Below are 24,027 nucleotides of genomic sequence, written 5' to 3'. Positions count from 1 at the left end.
TTGTACAGAGTTGATGTGTTTATCTTTTCATGCATTGATTGATCACTAATTACTTGACATTCAAGCCCAAATCCATCCTCCATAGGTTCACAATGTGTTTAAAGATGTCTGTCCTTCTTAATCAATTAGTTTTGCTGTATCGTGTGATTTGTTCTTTTATGAAACTACTGCTTTTATAGTTCTTTTCCCAGTAAAATTAAAACTCTGTTTCATAATTACCATATACTTGACATCAGTGTTTGGAGAATGTCAGTAGGTATGATATGGTAACTGCTGGTTAAATAAGGAAACACAGTATCCACAGAATATAATCTACCACTGAGCTACATCACATTTAATAGAATGATCAATTATTTTTCATAATTGGTGTTAATTCTTGCCCATTACTGTAGAGTGCATTCATGCATTTGTTGGTCTTGGGCTCTTCTGAAGAGGTTACATACAGATAAATAAGACTCTATATTTTGCAAAACATGGAGATGCCGGGGATTGAACCCAGGGCCTCTTACATGAAAAGCATGCCCTCTACCACTGAGCTACATCACCTTTGAGTTGGTGTGTTTTGATACCGAGCGATTGCTGTTCTGCATAGCACTCAAGTTCTACTACTTCCACTGTTCTAAGGTTAAACTCAGAGCACGGAGCAAAGATAACAATTATACCTTGCTGTATAAATTTCAAGGATACTGTAGGTATCATATAATAACTTTTATTTCAATGAAGAAACACAGATTCTGGGGAATATAATCTACCACTGAGCAACATCACATTTTATAGACTGGTCAATAATTTTTCATAGTTTGATTGAAACTTTTCCAATTTCTCTAGAGTATTTTAATGCATTTGTTGATCTGGAGAGGTTACATAGAGTTAAGAAAGAATCTACATTTTGCAAAACATGGAGATGCCGGGGATTGAACCCGGGGCCTCATACATGCAAAGCATGCGCTCTACCACTGAGCTACATCCCCTTTGAGTTGGTGTGTTTTGATACCGAGCAATTGCTGTTCTGCATAGTACTCAAGTTCTACTACTTCCACTGTTCTAAGGTTAAACTCAGAGCAGGGAGCAAAGATAACAATTATACCTTGCTGTATAGATTTCAAGGATACTGTAGGTATCATATGATAACTTTTATTTCAATGAGGAAACACAGATTCTGGGGAATATAATCTACCACTGAGCAACATCACATTTTATAGACTGGTCAATAATTTTTCATAGTTTGATTGAAACTTTTCCAATTTCTCTAGAGTATTTTAATGCATTTGTTGATCTGGAGAGGTTACATAGAGTTAAGAAAGAATCTACATTTTGCAAAACATGGAGATGCCGGGGATTGAACCCGGGGCCTCATTCATGCAAAGCATGCGCTCTACCACTGAGCTACATCCCCTTTGAGTTGGTGTGTTTTGATACCGAGCGATTGCTGTTCTGCATAGTACTCAAGTTCTACTACTTCCACTGTTCTAAGGTTAAACTCAGAGCACGGAGCAAAGATGACAATTATACCTTGCTGTATAGATTTCAAGGATACTGTAGGTATCATATGATAACTTTTATTTCAATGAGGAAACACAGATTCTGGGGAATATAATCTACCACTGAGCAACATCACATTTTATAGACTGGTCAATAATTTTTCATAGTTTGATTGAAACTATTCTAATTTCTCTAGAGTATTTTAATGCATTTGTTGATCTGGAGAGGTTACATAGAGTTAAGAAAGAATCTACATTTTGCAAAACATGGAGATGCCGGGGATTGAACCCGGGGCCTCATACATGCGAAGCATGCGCTCTACCACTGAGCTACATCCCCTGTGAAAAAATGTAGTACTCATTCGATTGCAGCTTTGCATTGTACTCAAGTTCTACTATTTTCTAGTGTTCTAAGGGTCATCTCAGAGTATAAAGCAATAAAAACCATTACACTTTGCCAGAGTTCAAGGACACCATAGTTTCCACAGCTGATGAGGATGCAAGTAGATGATCATTCCACACTTTAAATTGCTGTTAGACTTCTTCACCGGAGTCTGGGTTATCATCAGAATCCCCTACCTTATGTAATGAATGGCATGGATATTGATCAAGTATTGCCAAGTAGAGGACAGTCTTACATTCTGTTTTATCAGCAGTGTCAGAACTTGGAAGAAGGGCCCATAGGATACAGGCTATGACTGCCTCCTGGGCATTGCTGACTAAGGCTTCACCAGGTATTTTGTACAGAGTTGATGTGTTTATCTTTTCATGCATTGATTGATCACTAATTACTTGACATTCAAGCCCAAATCCATCCTCCATAGGTTCACAATGTGTTTAAAGATGTCTGTCCTTCTTAATCAATTAGTTTTGCTGTATCGTGTGATTTGTTCTTTTATGAAACTACTGCTTTTATAGTTCTTTTCCCAGTGAAATTAAAACTCTGTTTCATAATTACCATATACTTGACATCAGTGTTTGGAGAATGTCAGTAGGTATGATATGGTAACTGCTGGTTAAATAAGGAAACACAGTATCCACAGAATATAATCTACCACTGAGCTACATCACATTTAATAGAATGATCAATTATTTTTCATAATTGGTGTTAATTCTTGCCCATTACTGTAGAGTGCATTCATGCATTTGTTGGTCTTGGGCTCTTCTGAAGAGGTTACATACAGATAAATAAGACTCTATATTTTGCAAAACATGGAGATGCCGGGGATTGAACCCGGGGCCTCATACATGCAAAGCATGCGCTCTACCACTGAGCTACATCCCCTTTGAGTTGGTGTGTTTTGATACCGAGCAATTGCTGTTCTGCATAGTACTCAAGTTCTACTACTTCCACTGTTCTAAGGTTAAACTCAGAGCACGGAGCAAAGATAACAATTATACCTTGCTGTATAGATTTCAAGGATACTGTAGGTATCATATGATAACTTTTATTTCAATGAGGAAACACAGATTCTGGGGAATATAATCTACCACTGAGCAACATCACATTTTATAGACTGGTCAATAATTTTTCATAGTTTGATTGAAACTATTCTAATTTCTCTAGAGTATTTTAATGCATTTGTTGATCTGGAGAGGTTACATAGAGTTAAGAAAGAATCTACATTTTGCAAAACATGGAGATGCCGGGGATTGAACCCGGGGCCTCATACATGCAAAGCATGCGCTCTACCACTGAGCTACATCCCCTGTGAAAAAGTGTGGTACTCATTCGATTGCAGCTTTGCATTGTACTCAAGTTCTACTATTTTCTAGTGTTCTAAGGGTCATCTCAGAGTATAAAGCAATAAAAACCATTACACTTTGCCAGAGTTCAAGGACACCATAGTTTCCACAGCTGATGAGGATGCAAGTAGATGATCATTCCACACTTTAAAATGCTGTTAGACTTCTTCACCGGAGTCTGGGTTATCATCAGAATCCCCTACCTTATGTAATGAATGGCATGGATATTGATCAAGAATTGCCAAGTAGAGGACAGTCTTACATTCTGTTTTATCAGCAGTGTCAGAACTTGGAAGAAGGGCCCATAGGATACAGGCTATGACTGCCTCCTGGGCATTGCTGACTAAGGCTTCACCAGGTATTTTGTACAGAGTTGATGTGTTTATCTTTTCATGCATTGATTGATCACTAATTACTTGACATTCAAGCCCAAATCCATCCTCCATAGGTTCACAATGTGTTTAAAGATGTCTGTCCTTCTTAATCAATTAGTTTTGCTGTATCGTGTGATTTGTTCTTTTATGAAACTACTGCTTTTATAGTTCTTTTCCCAGTGAAATTAAAACTCTGTTTCATAATTACCATATACTTGACATCAGTGTTTGGAGAATGTCAGTAGGTATGATATGGTAACTGCTGGTTAAATAAGGAAACACAGTATCCACAGAATATAATCTACCACTGAGCTACATCACATTTAATAGAATGATCAATTATTTTTCATAATTGGTGTTAATTCTTGCCCATTACTGTAGAGTGCATTCATGCATTTGTTGGTCTTGGGCTCTTCTGAAGAGGTTACATACAGATAAATAAGACTCTATATTTTGCAAAACATGGAGATGCCGGGGATTGAACCCAGGGCCTCTTACATGAAAAGCATGCCCTCTACCACTGAGCTACATCACCTTTGAGTTGGTGTGTTTTGATACCGAGCGATTGCTGTTCTGCATAGCACTCAAGTTCTACTACTTCCACTGTTCTAAGGTTAAACTCAGAGCACGGAGCAAAGATAACAATTATACCTTGCTGTATAAATTTCAAGGATACTGTAGGTATCATATAATAACTTTTATTTCAATGAAGAAACACAGATTCTGGGGAATATAATCTACCACTGAGCAACATCACATTTTATAGACTGGTCAATAATTTTTCATAGTTTGATTGAAACTTTTCCAATTTCTCTAGAGTATTTTAATGCATTTGTTGATCTGGAGAGGTTACATAGAGTTAAGAAAGAATCTACATTTTGCAAAACATGGAGATGCCGGGGATTGAACCCGGGGCCTCATACATGCAAAGCATGCGCTCTACCACTGAGCTACATCCCCTTTGAGTTGGTGTGTTTTGATACCGAGCAATTGCTGTTCTGCATAGTACTCAAGTTCTACTACTTCCACTGTTCTAAGGTTAAACTCAGAGCAGGGAGCAAAGATAACAATTATACCTTGCTGTATAGATTTCAAGGATACTGTAGGTATCATATGATAACTTTTATTTCAATGAGGAAACACAGATTCTGGGGAATATAATCTACCACTGAGCAACATCACATTTTATAGACTGGTCAATAATTTTTCATAGTTTGATTGAAACTTTTCCAATTTCTCTAGAGTATTTTAATGCATTTGTTGATCTGGAGAGGTTACATAGAGTTAAGAAAGAATCTACATTTTGCAAAACATGGAGATGCCGGGGATTGAACCCGGGGCCTCATTCATGCAAAGCATGCGCTCTACCACTGAGCTACATCCCCTTTGAGTTGGTGTGTTTTGATACCGAGCGATTGCTGTTCTGCATAGTACTCAAGTTCTACTACTTCCACTGTTCTAAGGTTAAACTCAGAGCACGGAGCAAAGATGACAATTATACCTTGCTGTATAGATTTCAAGGATACTGTAGGTATCATATGATAACTTTTATTTCAATGAGGAAACACAGATTCTGGGGAATATAATCTACCACTGAGCAACATCACATTTTATAGACTGGTCAATAATTTTTCATAGTTTGATTGAAACTATTCTAATTTCTCTAGAGTATTTTAATGCATTTGTTGATCTGGAGAGGTTACATAGAGTTAAGAAAGAATCTACATTTTGCAAAACATGGAGATGCCGGGGATTGAACCCGGGGCCTCATACATGCGAAGCATGCGCTCTACCACTGAGCTACATCCCCTGTGAAAAAATGTAGTACTCATTCGATTGCAGCTTTGCATTGTACTCAAGTTCTACTATTTTCTAGTGTTCTAAGGGTCATCTCAGAGTATAAAGCAATAAAAACCATTACACTTTGCCAGAGTTCAAGGACACCATAGTTTCCACAGCTGATGAGGATGCAAGTAGATGATCATTCCACACTTTAAATTGCTGTTAGACTTCTTCACCGGAGTCTGGGTTATCATCAGAATCCCCTACCTTATGTAATGAATGGCATGGATATTGATCAAGTATTGCCAAGTAGAGGACAGTCTTACATTCTGTTTTATCAGCAGTGTCAGAACTTGGAAGAAGGGCCCATAGGATACAGGCTATGACTGCCTCCTGGGCATTGCTGACTAAGGCTTCACCAGGTATTTTGTACAGAGTTGATGTGTTTATCTTTTCATGCATTGATTGATCACTAATTACTTGACATTCAAGCCCAAATCCATCCTCCATAGGTTCACAATGTGTTTAAAGATGTCTGTCCTTCTTAATCAATTAGTTTTGCTGTATCGTGTGATTTGTTCTTTTATGAAACTACTGCTTTTATAGTTCTTTTCCCAGTGAAATTAAAACTCTGTTTCATAATTACCATATACTTGACATCAGTGTTTGGAGAATGTCAGTAGGTATGATATGGTAACTGCTGGTTAAATAAGGAAACACAGTATCCACAGAATATAATCTACCACTGAGCTACATCACATTTAATAGAATGATCAATTATTTTTCATAATTGGTGTTAATTCTTGCCCATTACTGTAGAGTGCATTCATGCATTTGTTGGTCTTGGGATCTTCTGAAGAGGTTACATACAGATAAGTAAAAATCTATATTTTGCAAAACATGGAGATGCCAGGGATTGAACCCGGGGCCTCATACATGCAAAGCATGCACTCTACCACTGAGCTACATCCCCTTTGAGTTGGTGTTTTTTGATACCGAGCGATTGCTGTTCTGCATAGTACTCAAGTTCTACTACTTCCACTGTTCTAAGGTTAAACTCAGAGCACGGAGCAAAGATAACAATTATACCTTGCTGTATAGATTTCAAGGATACTGTAGGTATCATATGATAACTTTTATTTCAATGAGGAAACACAGATTCTGGGGAATATAATCTACCACTGAGCAACATCACATTTTATAGACTGGTCAATAATTTTTCATAGTTTGATTGAAACTTTTCCAATTTCTCTAGAGTATTTTAATGCATTTGTTGATCTGGAGAGGTTACATAGAGTTAAGAAAGAATCTACATTTTGCAAAACATGGAGATGCTGGGGATTGAACCCGGGGCCTCATACATGCGAAGCATGCGCTCTACCACTGAGCTACATCCCCTGTGAAAAAGTGTGGTACTCATTCGATTGCAGCTTTGCATTGTACTCAAGTTCTACTATTTTCTAGTGTTCTAAGGGTCATCTCAGAGTATAAAGCAATAAAAACCATTACACTTTGCCAGCAGAGTTCAAGGACACCATAGTTTCCACAGCTGATGAGGATGCAAGTAGATGATCATTCCACACTTTTAATTGCTGTTAGACTTCTTCACCGGAGTCTGGGTTATCATCAGAATCCTCTACCTTATGTAATGAATGGCATGGATATTGATCAAGTATTGCCAAGTAGAGGACAGTCTTACATTCTGTTTTATCAGCAGTGTCAGAACTTGGAAGAAGGGCACATAGGATACAGGCTATGACTGCCTCCTGGGCATTGCTGACTAAGGCTTCACCAGGTATTTTGTACAGAGTTGATATGTGTTTATCTTTTCATGCATTGATTGATCACTAATTACTTGACATTCAAGCCCAAATCCATCCTCCATAGGTTCACAATGTGTTTAAAGATGTCTGTCCTTCTTAATCAATTAGTTTTGCTGTATCGTGTTATTTGTTCTTTTATGAAACTACTGCTTTTATAGTTCATTTCCCAGTGAAATTAAAACTCTGTTTCATAATTACCATATACTTGACATCAGTGTTTGGAGAATGTCAGTAGGTATGATATGGTAACTGCTGGTTAAATAAGGAAACACAGTATCCACAGAATATAATCTACCACTGAGCTACATCACATTTAATAGAATGATCAATTATTTTTCATAATTGGTGTTAATTCTTGCCCATTACTGTAGAGTGCATTCATGCATTTGTTGGTCTTGGGCTCTTCTGAAGAGGTTACATACAGATAAGTAAGACTCTATATTTTGCAAAACATGGTGATGCCGGGGATTGAACCCGGGGCCTCTTACATGAAAAGCATGCCCTCTACCACTGAGCTACATCCCCTTTGAGTTGGTGTGTTTTGATACCGAGCGATTGCTGTTCTGCATAGCACTCAAGTTCTACTACTTCCACTGTTCTAAAGTTAAACTCAGAGCACGGAGCAAATATAACAATTATACCTTGCTGTATAGATTTCAAGGATACTGTAGGTATCATATAATAACTTTTATTTCAATGAGGAAACACAGATTCTGGGGAATATAATCTACCACTGAGCAACATCACATTTTATAGACTGGTCAATAATTTTTCATAGTTTGATTGAAACTTTTCCAATTTCTCTAGAGTATTTTAATGCATTTGTTGATCTGGAGAGGTTACATAGAGTTAAGAAAGAATCTACATTTTGCAAAACATGGAGAGGCCGGGGATTGAACCCGGGGCCTCATACATGCGAAGCATGCGCTCTACCACTGAGCTACATCCCCTGTGAAAAAGTGTGGTACTCATTCGATTGCAGCTTTGCATTGTACTCAAGTTCTACTATTTTCTAGTGTTCTAAGGGTCATCTCAGAGTATAAAGCAATAAAAACCATTACACTTTGCCAGCAGAGTTCAAGGACACCATAGTTTCCACAGCTGATGAGGATGCAAGTAGATGATCATTCCACACTTTTAATTGCTGTTAGACTTCTTCACCGGAGTCTGGGTTATCATCAGAATCCTCTACCTTATGTAATGAATGGCATGGATATTGATCAAGTATTGCCAAGTAGAGGACAGTCTTACATTCTGTTTTATCAGCAGTGTCAGAACTTGGAAGAAGGGCACATAGGATACAGGCTATGACTGCCTCCTGGGCATTGCTGACTAAGGCTTCACCAGGTATTTTGTACAGAGTTGATATGTGTTTATCTTTTCATGCATTGATTGATCACTAATTACTTGACATTCAAGCCCAAATCCATCCTCCATAGGTTCACAATGTGTTTAAAGATGTCTGTCCTTCTTAATCAATTAGTTTTGCTGTATCGTGTTATTTGTTCTTTTATGAAACTACTGCTTTTATAGTTCATTTCCCAGTGAAATTAAAACTCTGTTTCATAATTACCATATACTTGACATCAGTGTTTGGAGAATGTCAGTAGGTATGATATGGTAACTGCTGGTTAAATAAGGAAACACAGTATCCACAGAATATAATCTACCACTGAGCTACATCACATTTAATAGAATGATCAATTATTTTTCATAATTGGTGTTAATTCTTGCCCATTACTGTAGAGTGCATTCATGCATTTGTTGGTCTTGGGCTCTTCTGAAGAGGTTACGTACAGATAAGTAAGACTCTATATTTTGCAAAACATGGTGATGCCGGGGATTGAACCCGGGGCCTCTTACATGAAAAGCATGCCCTCTACCACTGAGCTACATCCCCTTTGAGTTGGTGTGTTTTGATACCGAGCGATTGCTGTTCTGCATAGCACTCAAGTTCTACTACTTCCACTGTTCTAAGGTTAAACTCAGAGCACGGAGCAAATATAACAATTATACCTTGCTGTATAGATTTCAAGGATACTGTAGGTATCATATAATAACTTTTATTTCAATGAGGAAACACAGATTCTGGGGAATATAATCTACCACTGAGCAACATCACATTTTATAGACTGGTCAATAATTTTTCATAGTTTGATTGAAACTTTTCCAATTTCTCTAGAGTATTTTAATGCATTTGTTGATCTGGAGAGGTTACATAGAGTTAAGAAAGAATCTACATTTTGCAAAACATGGAGATGCCGGGGATTGAACCCGGGGCCTCATTCATGCAAAGCATGCGCTCTACCACTGAGCTACATCCCCTTTGAGTTGGTGTGTTTTGATACCGAGCGATTGCTGTTCTGCATAGTACTCAAGTTCTACTACTTCCACTGTTCTAAGGTTAAACTCAGAGCACGGAGCAAAGATAACAATTATACCTTGCTGTATAGATTTCAAGGATACTGTAGGTATCATATGATAACTTTTATTTCAATGAGGAAACACAGATTCTGGGGAATATAATCTACCACTGAGCAACATCACATTTTATAGACTGGTCAATAATTTTTCATAGTTTGATTGAAACTATTCTAATTTCTCTAGAGTATTTTAATGCATTTGTTGATCTGGAGAGGTTACATAGAGTTAAGAAAGAATCTACATTTTGCAAAACATGGAGATACCGGGGATTGAACCCGGGGCCTCATACATGCGAAGCATGCGCTCTACCACTGAGCTACATCCCCTGTGAAAAAATGTAGTACTCATTCGATTGCAGCTTTGCATTGTACTCAAGTTCTACTATTTTCTAGTGTTCTAAGGGTCATCTCAGAGTATAAAGCAATAAAAACCATTACACTTTGCCAGAGTTCAAGGACACCATAGTTTCCACAGCTGATGAGGATGCAAGTAGATGATCATTCCACACTTTAAATTGCTGTTAGACTTCTTCACCGGAGTCTGGGTTATCATCAGAATCCCCTACCTTATGTAATGAATGGCATGGATATTGATCAAGTATTGCCAAGTAGAGGACAGTCTTACATTCTGTTTTATCAGCAGTGTCAGAACTTGGAAGAAGGCCCATAGGATACAGGCTATGACTGCCTCCTGGGCATTGCTGACTAAGGCTTCACCAGGTATTTTGTACAGAGTTGATGTGTTTATCTTTTCATGCATTGATTGATCACTAATTACTTGACATTCAAGCCCAAATCCATCCTCCATAGGTTCACAATGTGTTTAAAGATGTCTGTCCTTCTTAATCAATTAGTTTTGCTGTATCGTGTGATTTGTTCTTTTATGAAACTACTGCTTTTATAGTTCTTTTCCCAGTGAAATTAAAACTCTGTTTCATAATTACCATATACTTGACATCAGTGTTTGGAGAATGTCAGTAGGTATGATATGGTAACTGCTGGTTAAATAAGGAAACACAGTATCCACAGAATATAATCTACCACTGAGCTACATCACATTTAATAGAATGATCAATTATTTTTCATAATTGGTGTTAATTCTTGCCCATTACTGTAGAGTGCATTCATGCATTTGTTGGTCTTGGGATCTTCTGAAGAGGTTACATACAGATAAGTAAAAATCTATATTTTGCAAAACATGGAGATGCTAGGGATTGAACCCGGGGCTTCATACATGCAAAGCATGCACTCTACCACTGAGCTATATCCCCTTTGAGTTGGTGTTTTTTGATACCGAGCGATTGCTGTTCTGCATAGTACTCAAGTTCTACTACTTCCACTGTTCTAAGGTTAAACTCAGAGCACGGAGCAAAGATAACAATTATACCTTGCTGTATAGATTTCAAGGATACTGTAGGTATCATATGATAACTTTTATTTCAATGAGGAAACACAGATTCTGGGGAATATAATCTACCACTGAGCAACATCACATTTTATAGACTGGTCAATCATTTTTCATAGTTTGATTGAAACTTTTCCAATTTCTCTAGAGTATTTTAATGCATTTGTTGATCTGGAGAGGTTACATAGAGTTAAGAAAGAATCTACATTTTGCAAAACATGGAGATGCAGGGGATTGAACCCGGGGCCTCAAACATGCGAAGCATGCGCTCTACCACTGAGCTACATCCCCTGTGAAAAAGTGTGGTACTCATTCGATTGCAGCTTTGCATTGTACTCAAGTTCTACTATTTTCTAGTGTTCTAAGGGTCATCTCAGAGTATAAAGCAATAAAAACCATTACACTTTGCCAGCAGAGTTCAAGGACACCATAGTTTCCACAGCTGATGAGGATGCAAGTAGATGATCATTCCACACTTTTAATTGCTGTTAGACTTCTTCACCGGAGTCTGGGTTATCATCAGAATCCTCTACCTTATGTAATGAATGGCATGGATATTGATCAAGTATTGCCAAGTAGAGGACAGTCTTACATTCTGTTTTATCAGCAGTGTCAGAACTTGGAAGAAGGGCACATAGGATACAGGCTATGACTGCCTCCTGGGCATTGCTGACTAAGGCTTCACCAGGTATTTTGTACAGAGTTGATATGTGTTTATCTTTTCATGCATTGATTGATCACTAATTACTTGACATTCAAGCCCAAATCCATCCTCCATAGGTTCACAATGTGTTTAAAGATGTCTGTCCTTCTTAATCAATTAGTTTTGCTGTATCGTGTTATTTGTTCTTTTATGAAACTACTGCTTTTATAGTTCATTTCCCAGTGAAATTAAAACTCTGTTTCATAATTACCATATACTTGACATCAGTGTTTGGAGAATGTCAGTAGGTATGATATGGTAACTGCTGGTTAAATAAGGAAACACAGTATCCACAGAATATAATCTACCACTGAGCTACATCACATTTAATAGAATGATCAATTATTTTTCATAATTGGTGTTAATTCTTGCCCATTACTGTAGAGTGCATTCATGCATTTGTTGGTCTTGGGCTCTTCCGAAGAGGTTACATACAGATAAGTAAGACTCTATATTTTGCAAAACATGGTGATGCCGGGGATTGAACCCGGGGCCTCTTACATGAAAAGCATGCCCTCTACCACTGAGCTACATCCCCTTTGAGTTGGTGTGTTTTGATACCGAGCGATTGCTGTTCTGCATAGCACTCAAGTTCTACTACTTCCACTGTTCTAAAGTTAAACTCAGAGCACGGAGCAAATATAACAATTATACCTTGCTGTATAGATTTCAAGGATACTGTAGGTATCATATAATAACTTTTATTTCAATGAGGAAACACAGATTCTGGGGAATATAATCTACCACTGAGCAACATCACATTTTATAGACTGGTCAATAATTTTTCATAGTTTGATTGAAACTTTTCCAATTTCTCTAGAGTATTTTAATGCATTTGTTGATCTGGAGAGGTTACATAGAGTTAAGAAAGAATCTACATTTTGCAAAACATGGAGATGCCGGGGATTGAACCCGGGGCCTCATTCATGCAAAGCATGCGCTCTACCACTGAGCTACATCCCCTTTGAGTTGGTGTGTTTTGATACCGAGCGATTGCTGTTCTGCATAGTACTCAAGTTCTACTACTTCCACTGTTCTAAGGTTAAACTCAGAGCACGGAGCAAAGATAACAATTATACCTTGCTGTATAGATTTCAAGGATACTGTAGGTATCATATGATAACTTTTATTTCAATGAGGAAACACAGATTCTGGGGAATATAATCTACCACTGAGCAACATCACATTTTATAGACTGGTCAATAATTTTTCATAGTTTGATTGAAACTATTCTAATTTCTCTAGAGTATTTTAATGCATTTGTTGATCTGGAGAGGTTACATAGAGTTAAGAAAGAATCTACATTTTGCAAAACATGGAGATGCCGGGGATTGAACCCGGGGCCTCATACATGCGAAGCATGCGCTCTACCACTGAGCTACATCCCCTGTGAAAAAATGTAGTACTCATTCGATTGCAGCTTTGCATTGTACTCAAGTTCTACTATTTTCTAGTGTTCTAAGGGTCATCTCAAAGTATAAAGCAATAAAAACCATTACACTTTGCCAGAGTTCAAGGACACCATAGTTTCCACAGCTGATGAGGATGCAAGTAGATGATCATTCCACACTTTAAATTGCTGTTAGACTTCTTCACCGGAGTCTGGGTTATCATCAGAATCCCCTACCTTATGTAATGAATGGCATGGATATTGATCAAGTATTGCCAAGTAGAGGACAGTCTTACATTCTGTTTTATCAGCAGTGTCAGAACTTGGAAGAAGGGCCCATAGGATACAGGCTATGACTGCCTCCTGGGCATTGCTGACTAAGGCTTCACCAGGTATTTTGTACAGAGTTGATGTGTTTATCTTTTCATGCATTGATTGATCACTAATTACTTGACATTCAAGCCCAAATCCATCCTCCATAGGTTCACAATGTGTTTAAAGATGTCTGTCCTTCTTAATCAATTAGTTTTGCTGTATCGTGTGATTTGTTCTTTTATGAAACTACTGCTTTTATAGTTCTTTTCCCAGTGAAATTAAAACTCTGTTTCATAATTACCATATACTTGACATCAGTGTTTGGAGAATGTCAGTAGGTATGATATGGTAACTGCTGGTTAAATAAGGAAACACAGTATCCACAGAATATAATCTACCACTGAGCTACATCACATTTAATAGAATGATCAATTATTTTTCATAATTGGTGTTAATTCTTGCCCATTACTGTAGAGTGCATTCATGCATTTGTTGGTCTTGGGATCTTCTGAAGAGGTTACATACAGATAAGTAAAAATCTATATTTTGCAAAACATGGAGATGCCAGGGATTGAACCCGGGGCCTCATACATGCGAAGCATGCGCTCTACCACTGAGCTACATCCCCTGTGAAAAAATGTAGTACTCATTCGATTGCAGCTTTGCATTGTACTCAAGTTCTACTATTTTCTAGTGTTCTAAGGGTCATCTCAGAGTATAAAGCAATAAAAACCATTACACTTTGCCAGCAGAGTTCAAGGACACCATAGTTTCCACAGCTGATGAGGATGCAAGTAGATGATCATTCCACACTTTTAATTGCTGTTAGACTTCTTCACCGGAGTCTGGGTTATCATCAGAATCCTCTACCTTATGTAATGAATGGCATGGATATTGATCAAGTATTGCCAAGTAGAGGACAGTCTTACATTCTGTTTTATCAGCAGTGTCAGAACTTGGAAGAAGGGCACATAGGATACAGGCTATGACTGCCTCCTGGGCATTGCTGACTAAGGCTTCACCAGGTATTTTGTACAGAGTTGATATGTGTTTATCTTTTCATGCATTGATTGATCACTAATTACTTGACATTCAAGCCCAAATCCATCCTCCATAGGTTCACAATGTGTTTAAAGATGTCTGTCCTTCTTAATCAATTAGTTTTGCTGTATCGTGTTATTTGTTCTTTTATGAAACTACTGCTTTTATAGTTCATTTCCCAGTGAAATTAAAACTCTGTTTCATAATTACCATATACTTGACATCAGTGTTTGGAGAATGTCAGTAGGTATGATATGGTAACTGCTGGTTAAATAAGGAAACACAGTATCCACAGAATATAATCTACCACTGAGCTACATCACATTTAATAGAATGATCAATTATTTTTCATAATTGGTGTTAATTCTTGCCCATTACTGTAGAGTGCATTCATGCATTTGTTGGTCTTGGGCTCTTCTGAAGAGGTTACGTACAGATAAGTAAGACTCTATATTTTGCAAAACATGGTGATGCCGGGGATTGAACCCGGGGCCTCTTACATGAAAAGCATGCCCTCTACCACTGAGCTACATCCCCTTTGAGTTGGTGTGTTTTGATACCGAGCGATTGCTGTTCTGCATAGCACTCAAGTTCTACTACTTCCACTGTTCTAAGGTTAAACTCAGAGCACGGAGCAAATATAACAATTATACCTTGCTGTATAGATTTCAAGGATACTGTAGGTATCATATAATAACTTTTATTTCAATGAGGAAACACAGATTCTGGGGAATATAATCTACCACTGAGCAACATCACATTTTATAGACTGGTCAATAATTTTTCATAGTTTGATTGAAACTTTTCCAATTTTTCTAGAGTATTTTAATGCATTTGTTGATCTGGAGAGGTTACATAGAGTTAAGAAAGAATCTACATTTTGCAAAACATGGAGATACCGGGGATTGAACCCGGGGCCTCATTCATGCAAAGCATGCGCTCTACCACTGAGCTACATCCCCTTTGAGTTGGTGTGTTTTGATACCGAGCGATTGCTGTTCTGCATAGTACTCAAGTTCTACTACTTCCACTGTTCTAAGGTTAAACTCAGAGCACGGAGCAAAGATAACAATTATACCTTGCTGTATAGATTTCAAGGATACTGTAGGTATCATATGATAACTTTTATTTCAATGAGGAAACACAGATTCTGGGGAATATAATCTACCACTGAGCAACATCACATTTTATAGACTGGTCAATAATTTTTCATAGTTTGATTGAAACTATTCTAATTTCTCTAGAGTATTTTAATGCATTTGTTGATCTGGAGAGGTTACATAGAGTTAAGAAAGAATCTACATTTTGCAAAACATGGAGATGCCGGGGATTGAACCCGGGGCCTCATACATGCGAAGCATGCGCTCTACCACTGAGCTACATCCCCTGTGAAAAAATGTAGTACTCATTCGATTGCAGCTTTGCATTGTACTCAAGTTCTACTATTTTCTAGTGTTCTAAGGGTCATCTCAGAGTATAAAGCAATAAAAACCATTACACTTTGCCAGAGTTCAAGGACACCATAGTTTCCACAGCTGATGAGGATGCAAGTAGATGATCATTCCACACTTTAAATTGCTGTTAGACTTCTTCACCGGAGTCTGGGTTATCATCAGAATCCCCTACCTTATGTAATGAATGGCATGGATATTGATCAAGTATTGCCAAGTAGAGGACAGTCTTACATTCTGTTTTATCAGCAGTGTCAGAACTTGGAAGAAGGCCCATAGGATACAGGCTATGACTGCCTCCTGGGCATTGCTGACTAAGGCTTCACCAGGTATTTTGTACAGAGTTGATGTGTTTATCTTTTCATGCATTGATTGATCACTAATTACTTGACATTCAAGCCCAAATCCATCCTCCATAGGTTCACAATGTGTTTAAAGATGTCTGTCCTTCTTAATCAATTAGTTTTGCTGTATCGTGTGATTTGTTCTTTTATGAAACTACTGCTTTTATAGTTCTTTTCCCAGTGAAATTAAAACTCTGTTTCATAATTACCATATACTTGACATCAGTGTTTGGAGAATGTCAGTAGGTATGATATGGTAACTGCTGGTTAAATAAGGAAACACAGTATCCACAGAATATAATCTACCACTGAGCTACATCACATTTAATAGAATGATCAATTATTTTTCATAATTGGTGTTAATTCTTGCCCATTACTGTAGAGTGCATTCATGCATTTGTTGGTCTTGGGATCTTCTGAAGAGGTTACATACAGATAAGTAAAAATCTATATTTTGCAAAACATGGAGATGCTAGGGATTGAACCCGGGGCTTCATACATGCAAAGCATGCACTCTACCACTGAGCTATATCCCCTTTGAGTTGGTGTTTTTTGATACCGAGCGATTGCTGTTCTGCATAGTACTCAAGTTCTACTACTTCCACTGTTCTAAGGTTAAACTCAGAGCACGGAGCAAAGATAACAATTATACCTTGCTGTATAGATTTCAAGGATACTGTAGGTATCATATGATAACTTTTATTTCAATGAGGAAACACAGATTCTGGGGAATATAATCTACCACTGAGCAACATCACATTTTATAGACTGGTCAATCATTTTTCATAGTTTGATTGAAACTTTTCCAATTTCTCTAGAGTATTTTAATGCATTTGTTGATCTGGAGAGGTTACATAGAGTTAAGAAAGAATCTACATTTTGCAAAACATGGAGATGCTGGGGATTGAACCCGGGGCCTCATACATGCGAAGCATGCGCTCTACCACTGAGCTACATCCCCTGTGAAAAAGTGTGGTACTCATTCGATTGCAGCTTTGCATTGTACTCAAGTTCTACTATTTTCTAGTGTTCTAAGGGTCATCTCAGAGTATAAAGCAATAAAAACCATTACACTTTGCCAGCAGAGTTCAAGGACACCATAGTTTCCACAGCTGATGAGGATGCAAGTAGATGATCATTCCACACTTTTAATTGCTGTTAGACTTCTTCACCGGAGTCTGGGTTATCATCAGAATCCTCTACCTTATGTAATGAATGGCATGGATATTGATCAAGTATTGCCAAGTAGAGGACAGTCTTACATTCTGTTTTATCAGCAGTGTCAGAACTTGGAAGAAGGGCACATAGGATACAGGCTATGACTGCCTCCTGGGCATTGCTGACTAAGGCTTCACCAGGTATTTTGTACAGAGTTGATATGTGTTTATCTTTTCATGCATTGATTGATCACTAATTACTTGACATTCAAGCCCAAATCCATCCTCCATAGGTTCACAATGTGTTTAAAGATGTCTGTCCTTCTTAATCAATTAGTTTTGCTGTATCGTGTTATTTGTTCTTTTATGAAACTACTGCTTTTATAGTTCATTTCCCAGTGAAATTAAAACTCTGTTTCATAATTACCATATACTTGACATCAGTGTTTGGAGAATGTCAGTAGGTATGATATGGTAACTGCTGGTTAAATAAGGAAACACAGTATCCACAGAATATAATCTACCACTGAGCTACATCACATTTATTAGAATGATCAATTATTTTTCATAATTGGTGTTAATTCTTGCCCATTACTGTAGAGTGCATTCATGCATTTGTTGGTCTTGGGCTCTTCCGAAGAGGTTACATACAGATAAGTAAGACTCTATATTTTGCAAAACATGGTGATGCCGGGGATTGAACCCGGGGCCTCTTACATGAAAAGCATGCCCTCTACCACTGAGCTACATCCCCTTTGAGTTGGTGTGTTTTGATACCGAGCGATTGCTGTTCTGCATAGCACTCAAGTTCTACTACTTCCACTGTTCTAAAGTTAAACTCAGAGCACGGAGCAAATATAACAATTATACCTTGCTGTATAGATTTCAAGGATACTGTAGGTATCATATAATAACTTTTATTTCAATGAGGAAACACAGATTCTGGGGAATATAATCTACCACTGAGCAACATCACATTTTATAGACTGGTCAATAATTTTTCATAGTTTGATTGAAACTTTTCCAATTTCTCTAGAGTATTTTAATGCATTTGTTGATCTGGAGAGGTTACATAGAGTTAAGAAAGAATCTACATTTTGCAAAACATGGAGATGCCGGGGATTGAACCCAGGGCCTCATTCATGCAAAGCATGCGCTCTACCACTGAGCTACATCCCCTTTGAGTTGGTGTGTTTTGATACCGAGCGATTGCTGTTCTGCATAGTACTCAAGTTCTACTACTTCCACTGTTCTAAGGTTAAACTCAGAGCACGGAGCAAAGATAACAATTATACCTTGCTGTATAGATTTCAAGGATACTGTAGGTATCATATGATAACTTTTATTTCAATGAGGAAACACAGATTCTGGGGAATATAATCTACCACTGAGCAACATCACATTTTATAGACTGGTCAATAATTTTTCATAGTTTGATTGAAACTATTCTAATTTCTCTAGAGTATTTTAATGCATTTGTTGATCTGGAGAGGTTACATAGAGTTAAGAAAGAATCTACATTTTGCAAAACATGGAGATGCCGGGGATTGAACCCGGGGCCTCATACATGCGAAGCATGCGCTCTACCACTGAGCTACATCCCCTGTGAAAAAATGTAGTACTCATTCGATTGCAGCTTTGCATTGTACTCAAGTTCTACTATTTTCTAGTGTTCTAAGGGTCATCTCAGAGTATAAAGCAATAAAAACCATTACACTTTGCCAGAGTTCAAGGACACCATAGTTTCCACAGCTGATGAGGATGCAAGTAGATGATCATTCCACACTTTAAATTGCTGTTAGACTTCTTCACCGGAGTCTGGGTTATCATCAGAATCCCCTACCTTATGTAATGAATGGCATGGATATTGATCAAGTATTGCCAAGTAGAGGACAGTCTTACATTCTGTTTTATCAGCAGTGTCAGAACTTGGAAGAAGGGCCCATAGGATACAGGCTATGACTGCCTCCTGGGCATTGCTGACTAAGGCTTCACCAGGTATTTTGTACAGAGTTGATGTGTTTATCTTTTCATGCATTGATTGATCACTAATTACTTGACATTCAAGCCCAAATCCATCCTCCATAGGTTCACAATGTGTTTAAAGATGTCTGTCCTTCTTAATCAATTAGTTTTGCTGTATCGTGTGATTTGTTCTTTTATGAAACTACTGCTTTTATAGTTCTTTTCCCAGTGAAATTAAAACTCTGTTTCATAATTACCATATACTTGACATCAGTGTTTGGAGAATGTCAGTAGGTATGATATGGTAACTGCTGGTTAAATAAGGAAACACAGTATCCACAGAATATAATCTACCACTGAGCTACATCACATTTAATAGAATGATCAATTATTTTTCATAATTGGTGTTAATTCTTGCCCATTACTGTAGAGTGCATTCATGCATTTGTTGGTCTTGGGATCTTCTGAAGAGGTTACATACAGATAAGTAAAAATCTATATTTTGCAAAACATGGAGATGCTAGGGATTGAACCCGGGGCTTCATACATGCAAAGCATGCACTCTACCACTGAGCTATATCCCCTTTGAGTTGGTGTTTTTTGATACCGAGCGATTGCTGTTCTGCATAGTACTCAAGTTCTACTACTTCCACTGTTCTAAGGTTAAACTCAGAGCACGGAGCAAAGATAACAATTATACCTTGCTGTATAGATTTCAAGGATACTGTAGGTATCATATGATAACTTTTATTTCAATGAGGAAACACAGATTCTGGGGAATATAATCTACCACTGAGCAACATCACATTTTATAGACTGGTCAATCATTTTTCATAGTTTGATTGAAACTTTTCCAATTTCTCTAGAGTATTTTAATGCATTTGTTGATCTGGAGAGGTTACATAGAGTTAAGAAAGAATCTACATTTTGCAAAACATGGAGATGCTGGGGATTGAACCCGGGGCCTCATACATGCGAAGCATGCGCTCTACCACTGAGCTACATCCCCTGTGAAAAAGTGTGGTACTCATTCGATTGCAGCTTTGCATTGTACTCAAGTTCTACTATTTTCTAGTGTTCTAAGGGTCATCTCAGAGTATAAAGCAATAAAAACCATTACACTTTGCCAGCAGAGTTCAAGGACACCATAGTTTCCACAGCTGATGAGGATGCAAGTAGATGATCATTCCACACTTTTAATTGCTGTTAGACTTCTTCACCGGAGTCTGGGTTATCATCAGAATCCTCTACCTTATGTAATGAATGGCATGGATATTGATCAAGTATTGCCAAGTAGAGGACAGTCTTACATTCTGTTTTATCAGCAGTGTCAGAACTTGGAAGAAGGGCACATAGGATACAGGCTATGACTGCCTCCTGGGCATTGCTGACTAAGGCTTCACCAGGTATTTTGTACAGAGTTGATATGTGTTTATCTTTTCATGCATTGATTGATCACTAATTACTTGACATTCAAGCCCAAATCCATCCTCCATAGGTTCACAATGTGTTTAAAGATGTCTGTCCTTCTTAATCAATTAGTTTTGCTGTATCGTGTTATTTGTTCTTTTATGAAACTACTGCTTTTATAGTTCATTTCCCAGTGAAATTAAAACTCTGTTTCATAATTACCATATACTTGACATCAGTGTTTGGAGAATGTCAGTAGGTATGATATGGTAACTGCTGGTTAAATAAGGAAACACAGTATCCACAGAATATAATCTACCACTGAGCTACATCACATTTAATAGAATGATCAATTATTTTTCATAATTGGTGTTAATTCTTGCCCATTACTGTAGAGTGCATTCATGCATTTGTTGGTCTTGGGCTCTTCCGAAGAGGTTACATACAGATAAGTAAGACTCTATATTTTGCAAAACATGGTGATGCCGGGGATTGAACCCGGGGCCTCTTACATGAAAAGCATGCCCTCTACCACTGAGCTACATCCCCTTTGAGTTGGTGTGTTTTGATACCGAGCGATTGCTGTTCTGCATAGCACTCAAGTTCTACTACTTCCACTGTTCTAAAGTTAAACTCAGAGCACGGAGCAAATATAACAATTATACCTTGCTGTATAGATTTCAAGGATACTGTAGGTATCATATAATAACTTTTATTTCAATGAGGAAACACAGATTCTGGGGAATATAATCTACCACTGAGCAACATCACATTTTATAGACTGGTCAATAATTTTTCATAGTTTGATTGAAACTTTTCCAATTTCTCTAGAGTATTTTAATGCATTTGTTGATCTGGAGAGGTTACATAGAGTTAAGAAAGAATCTACATTTTGCAAAACATGGAGATGCCGGGGATTGAACCCGGGGCCTCATTCATGCAAAGCATGCGCTCTACCACTGAGCTACATCCCCTTTGAGTTGGTGTGTTTTGATACCGAGCGATTGCTGTTCTGCATAGTACTCAAGTTCTACTACTTCCACTGTTCTAAGGTTAAACTCAGAGCACGGAGCAAAGATAACAATTATACCTTGCTGTATAGATTTCAAGGATACTGTAGGTATCATATGATAACTTTTATTTCAATGAGGAAACACAGATTCTGGGGAATATAATCTACCACTGAGCAACATCACATTTTATAGACTGGTCAATAATTTTTCATAGTTTGATTGAAACTATTCTAATTTCTCTAGAGTATTTTAATGCATTTGTTGATCTGGAGAGGTTACATAGAGTTAAGAAAGAATCTACATTTTGCAAAACATGGAGATGCCGGGGATTGAACCCGGGGCCTCATACATGCGAAGCATGCGCTCTACCACTGAGCTACATCCCCTGTGAAAAAATGTAGTACTCATTCGATTGCAGCTTTGCATTGTACTCAAGTTCTACTATTTTCTAGTGTTCTAAGGGTCATCTCAGAGTATAAAGCAATAAAAACCATTACACTTTGCCAGAGTTCAAGGACACCATAGTTTCCACAGCTGATGAGGATGCAAGTAGATGATCATTCCACACTTTAAATTGCTGTTAGACTTCTTCACCGGAGTCTGGGTTATCATCAGAATCCCCTACCTTATGTAATGAATGGCATGGATATTGATCAAGTATTGCCAAGTAGAGGACAGTCTTACATTCTGTTTTATCAGCAGTGTCAGAACTTGGAAGAAGGGCCCATAGGATACAGGCTATGACTGCCTCCTGGGCATTGCTGACTAAGGCTTCACCAGGTATTTTGTACAGAGTTGATGTGTTTATCTTTTCATGCATTGATTGATCACTAATTACTTGACATTCAAGCCCAAATCCATCCTCCATAGGTTCACAATGTGTTTAAAGATGTCTGTCCTTCTTAATCAATTAGTTTTGCTGTATCGTGTGATTTGTTCTTTTATGAAACTACTGCTTTTATAGTTCTTTTCCCAGTGAAATTAAAACTCTGTTTCATAATTACCATATACTTGACATCAGTGTTTGGAGAATGTCAGTAGGTATGATATGGTAACTGCTGGTTAAATAAGGAAACACAGTATCCACAGAATATAATCTACCACTGAGCTACATCACATTTAATAGAATGATCAATTATTTTTCATAATTGGTGTTAATTCTTGCCCATTACTGTAGAGTGCATTCATGCATTTGTTGGTCTTGGGATCTTCTGAAGAGGTTACATACAGATAAGTAAAAATCTATATTTTGCAAAACATGGAGATGCCAGGGATTGAACCCGGGGCCTCACACATGCAAAGCATGCACTCTTCCACTGAGCTATATCCCCTTTGAGTTGGTGTTTTTTGATACCGAGCGATTGCTGTTCTGCATAGTACTCAAGTTCTACTACTTCCACTGTTCTAAGGTTAAACTCAGAGCACGGAGCAAAGATAACAATTATACCTTGCTGTATAGATTTCAAGGATACTGTAGGTATCATATGATAACTTTTATTTCAATGAGGAAACACAGATTCTGGGGAATATAATCTACCACTGAGCAACATCACATTTTATAGACTGGTCAATAATTTTTCATAGTTTGATTGAAACTTTTCCAATTTCTCTAGAGTATTTTAATGCATTTGTTGATCTGGAGAGGTTACATAGAGTTAAGAAAGAATCTACATTTTGCAAAACATGGAGATGCTGGGGATTGAACCCGGGGCCTCATACATGCGAAGCATGCGCTCTACCACTGAGCTACATCCCCTGTGAAAAAGTGTGGTACTCATTCGATTGCAGCTTTGCATTGTACTCAAGTTCTACTATTTTCTAGTGTTCTAAGGGTCATCTCAGAGTATAAAGCAATAAAAACCATTACACTTTGCCAGCAGAGTTCAAGGACACCATAGTTTCCACAGCTGATGAGGATGCAAGTAGATGATCATTCCACACTTTTAATTGCTGTTAGACTTCTTCACCGGAGTCTGGGTTATCATCAGAATCCTCTACCTTATGTAATGAATGGCATGGATATTGATCAAGTATTGCCAAGTAGAGGACAGTCTTACATTCTGTTTTATCAGCAGTGTCAGAACTTGGAAGAAGGGCCCATAGGATACAGGCTATGACTGCCTCCTGGGCATTGCTGACTAAGGCTTCACCAGGTATTTTGTACAGAGTTGATATGTGTTTATCTTTTCATGCATTGATTGATC

General features: G+C 37.8%; 34 non-coding genes across 34 annotated transcripts; all 34 read right to left on the bottom strand.

Moving 5' to 3' along the window:
* Positions 1–474: 474 nt before the first annotated feature.
* Positions 475–546, bottom strand: TRNAE-UUC (transfer RNA glutamic acid (anticodon UUC)). Its single transcript has one exon. It is a non-coding gene; the product is annotated as a tRNA-Glu (tRNA).
* Positions 547–899: 353 nt separating this feature from the next.
* On the bottom strand, positions 900–971 carry TRNAA-UGC (transfer RNA alanine (anticodon UGC)). The gene has a single exon. It is a non-coding gene; the product is annotated as a tRNA-Ala (tRNA).
* A 353-nt stretch (positions 972–1,324) lies between these two features.
* Positions 1,325–1,396, bottom strand: TRNAA-UGC (transfer RNA alanine (anticodon UGC)). Its single transcript has one exon. It is a non-coding gene; the product is annotated as a tRNA-Ala (tRNA).
* A 353-nt stretch (positions 1,397–1,749) lies between these two features.
* Positions 1,750–1,821, bottom strand: TRNAA-CGC (transfer RNA alanine (anticodon CGC)). Its single transcript has one exon. It is a non-coding gene; the product is annotated as a tRNA-Ala (tRNA).
* An 873-nt stretch (positions 1,822–2,694) lies between these two features.
* TRNAA-UGC (transfer RNA alanine (anticodon UGC)) lies at positions 2,695–2,766 on the bottom strand. The gene has a single exon. It is a non-coding gene; the product is annotated as a tRNA-Ala (tRNA).
* A 353-nt stretch (positions 2,767–3,119) lies between these two features.
* TRNAA-UGC (transfer RNA alanine (anticodon UGC)) lies at positions 3,120–3,191 on the bottom strand. The gene has a single exon. It is a non-coding gene; the product is annotated as a tRNA-Ala (tRNA).
* An 873-nt stretch (positions 3,192–4,064) lies between these two features.
* TRNAE-UUC (transfer RNA glutamic acid (anticodon UUC)) lies at positions 4,065–4,136 on the bottom strand. The gene has a single exon. It is a non-coding gene; the product is annotated as a tRNA-Glu (tRNA).
* Positions 4,137–4,489: 353 nt separating this feature from the next.
* Positions 4,490–4,561, bottom strand: TRNAA-UGC (transfer RNA alanine (anticodon UGC)). The gene has a single exon. It is a non-coding gene; the product is annotated as a tRNA-Ala (tRNA).
* Positions 4,562–4,914: 353 nt separating this feature from the next.
* On the bottom strand, positions 4,915–4,986 carry TRNAA-UGC (transfer RNA alanine (anticodon UGC)). Its single transcript has one exon. It is a non-coding gene; the product is annotated as a tRNA-Ala (tRNA).
* Positions 4,987–5,339: 353 nt separating this feature from the next.
* TRNAA-CGC (transfer RNA alanine (anticodon CGC)) lies at positions 5,340–5,411 on the bottom strand. The gene has a single exon. It is a non-coding gene; the product is annotated as a tRNA-Ala (tRNA).
* An 873-nt stretch (positions 5,412–6,284) lies between these two features.
* On the bottom strand, positions 6,285–6,356 carry TRNAA-UGC (transfer RNA alanine (anticodon UGC)). Its single transcript has one exon. It is a non-coding gene; the product is annotated as a tRNA-Ala (tRNA).
* Positions 6,357–6,709: 353 nt separating this feature from the next.
* TRNAA-CGC (transfer RNA alanine (anticodon CGC)) lies at positions 6,710–6,781 on the bottom strand. The gene has a single exon. It is a non-coding gene; the product is annotated as a tRNA-Ala (tRNA).
* An 878-nt stretch (positions 6,782–7,659) lies between these two features.
* TRNAE-UUC (transfer RNA glutamic acid (anticodon UUC)) lies at positions 7,660–7,731 on the bottom strand. Its single transcript has one exon. It is a non-coding gene; the product is annotated as a tRNA-Glu (tRNA).
* Positions 7,732–8,084: 353 nt separating this feature from the next.
* TRNAA-CGC (transfer RNA alanine (anticodon CGC)) lies at positions 8,085–8,156 on the bottom strand. The gene has a single exon. It is a non-coding gene; the product is annotated as a tRNA-Ala (tRNA).
* Positions 8,157–9,034: 878 nt separating this feature from the next.
* TRNAE-UUC (transfer RNA glutamic acid (anticodon UUC)) lies at positions 9,035–9,106 on the bottom strand. The gene has a single exon. It is a non-coding gene; the product is annotated as a tRNA-Glu (tRNA).
* Positions 9,107–9,459: 353 nt separating this feature from the next.
* Positions 9,460–9,531, bottom strand: TRNAA-UGC (transfer RNA alanine (anticodon UGC)). Its single transcript has one exon. It is a non-coding gene; the product is annotated as a tRNA-Ala (tRNA).
* A 353-nt stretch (positions 9,532–9,884) lies between these two features.
* On the bottom strand, positions 9,885–9,956 carry TRNAA-CGC (transfer RNA alanine (anticodon CGC)). The gene has a single exon. It is a non-coding gene; the product is annotated as a tRNA-Ala (tRNA).
* Positions 9,957–11,253: 1,297 nt separating this feature from the next.
* Positions 11,254–11,325, bottom strand: TRNAA-CGC (transfer RNA alanine (anticodon CGC)). The gene has a single exon. It is a non-coding gene; the product is annotated as a tRNA-Ala (tRNA).
* Positions 11,326–12,203: 878 nt separating this feature from the next.
* On the bottom strand, positions 12,204–12,275 carry TRNAE-UUC (transfer RNA glutamic acid (anticodon UUC)). The gene has a single exon. It is a non-coding gene; the product is annotated as a tRNA-Glu (tRNA).
* Positions 12,276–12,628: 353 nt separating this feature from the next.
* On the bottom strand, positions 12,629–12,700 carry TRNAA-UGC (transfer RNA alanine (anticodon UGC)). Its single transcript has one exon. It is a non-coding gene; the product is annotated as a tRNA-Ala (tRNA).
* Positions 12,701–13,053: 353 nt separating this feature from the next.
* On the bottom strand, positions 13,054–13,125 carry TRNAA-CGC (transfer RNA alanine (anticodon CGC)). The gene has a single exon. It is a non-coding gene; the product is annotated as a tRNA-Ala (tRNA).
* Positions 13,126–13,998: 873 nt separating this feature from the next.
* TRNAA-CGC (transfer RNA alanine (anticodon CGC)) lies at positions 13,999–14,070 on the bottom strand. The gene has a single exon. It is a non-coding gene; the product is annotated as a tRNA-Ala (tRNA).
* Positions 14,071–14,948: 878 nt separating this feature from the next.
* On the bottom strand, positions 14,949–15,020 carry TRNAE-UUC (transfer RNA glutamic acid (anticodon UUC)). Its single transcript has one exon. It is a non-coding gene; the product is annotated as a tRNA-Glu (tRNA).
* A 353-nt stretch (positions 15,021–15,373) lies between these two features.
* On the bottom strand, positions 15,374–15,445 carry TRNAA-UGC (transfer RNA alanine (anticodon UGC)). The gene has a single exon. It is a non-coding gene; the product is annotated as a tRNA-Ala (tRNA).
* A 353-nt stretch (positions 15,446–15,798) lies between these two features.
* TRNAA-CGC (transfer RNA alanine (anticodon CGC)) lies at positions 15,799–15,870 on the bottom strand. The gene has a single exon. It is a non-coding gene; the product is annotated as a tRNA-Ala (tRNA).
* A 1,297-nt stretch (positions 15,871–17,167) lies between these two features.
* TRNAA-CGC (transfer RNA alanine (anticodon CGC)) lies at positions 17,168–17,239 on the bottom strand. Its single transcript has one exon. It is a non-coding gene; the product is annotated as a tRNA-Ala (tRNA).
* An 878-nt stretch (positions 17,240–18,117) lies between these two features.
* On the bottom strand, positions 18,118–18,189 carry TRNAE-UUC (transfer RNA glutamic acid (anticodon UUC)). The gene has a single exon. It is a non-coding gene; the product is annotated as a tRNA-Glu (tRNA).
* Positions 18,190–18,542: 353 nt separating this feature from the next.
* TRNAA-UGC (transfer RNA alanine (anticodon UGC)) lies at positions 18,543–18,614 on the bottom strand. Its single transcript has one exon. It is a non-coding gene; the product is annotated as a tRNA-Ala (tRNA).
* Positions 18,615–18,967: 353 nt separating this feature from the next.
* Positions 18,968–19,039, bottom strand: TRNAA-CGC (transfer RNA alanine (anticodon CGC)). Its single transcript has one exon. It is a non-coding gene; the product is annotated as a tRNA-Ala (tRNA).
* A 1,298-nt stretch (positions 19,040–20,337) lies between these two features.
* Positions 20,338–20,409, bottom strand: TRNAA-CGC (transfer RNA alanine (anticodon CGC)). The gene has a single exon. It is a non-coding gene; the product is annotated as a tRNA-Ala (tRNA).
* An 878-nt stretch (positions 20,410–21,287) lies between these two features.
* Positions 21,288–21,359, bottom strand: TRNAE-UUC (transfer RNA glutamic acid (anticodon UUC)). Its single transcript has one exon. It is a non-coding gene; the product is annotated as a tRNA-Glu (tRNA).
* A 353-nt stretch (positions 21,360–21,712) lies between these two features.
* On the bottom strand, positions 21,713–21,784 carry TRNAA-UGC (transfer RNA alanine (anticodon UGC)). The gene has a single exon. It is a non-coding gene; the product is annotated as a tRNA-Ala (tRNA).
* Positions 21,785–22,137: 353 nt separating this feature from the next.
* TRNAA-CGC (transfer RNA alanine (anticodon CGC)) lies at positions 22,138–22,209 on the bottom strand. The gene has a single exon. It is a non-coding gene; the product is annotated as a tRNA-Ala (tRNA).
* A 1,298-nt stretch (positions 22,210–23,507) lies between these two features.
* On the bottom strand, positions 23,508–23,579 carry TRNAA-CGC (transfer RNA alanine (anticodon CGC)). Its single transcript has one exon. It is a non-coding gene; the product is annotated as a tRNA-Ala (tRNA).
* Positions 23,580–24,027: the final 448 nt, after the last annotated feature.

Source organism: Pseudophryne corroboree, chromosome 4 (assembly GCF_028390025.1).
Source record: "Pseudophryne corroboree isolate aPseCor3 chromosome 4, aPseCor3.hap2, whole genome shotgun sequence".
NCBI lineage: Eukaryota > Metazoa > Chordata > Amphibia > Anura > Myobatrachidae > Pseudophryne > Pseudophryne corroboree.
The sequence above is the reverse complement of the archived record's forward strand: the minus strand, read 5'-3'. Positions and strand labels throughout refer to the sequence as shown.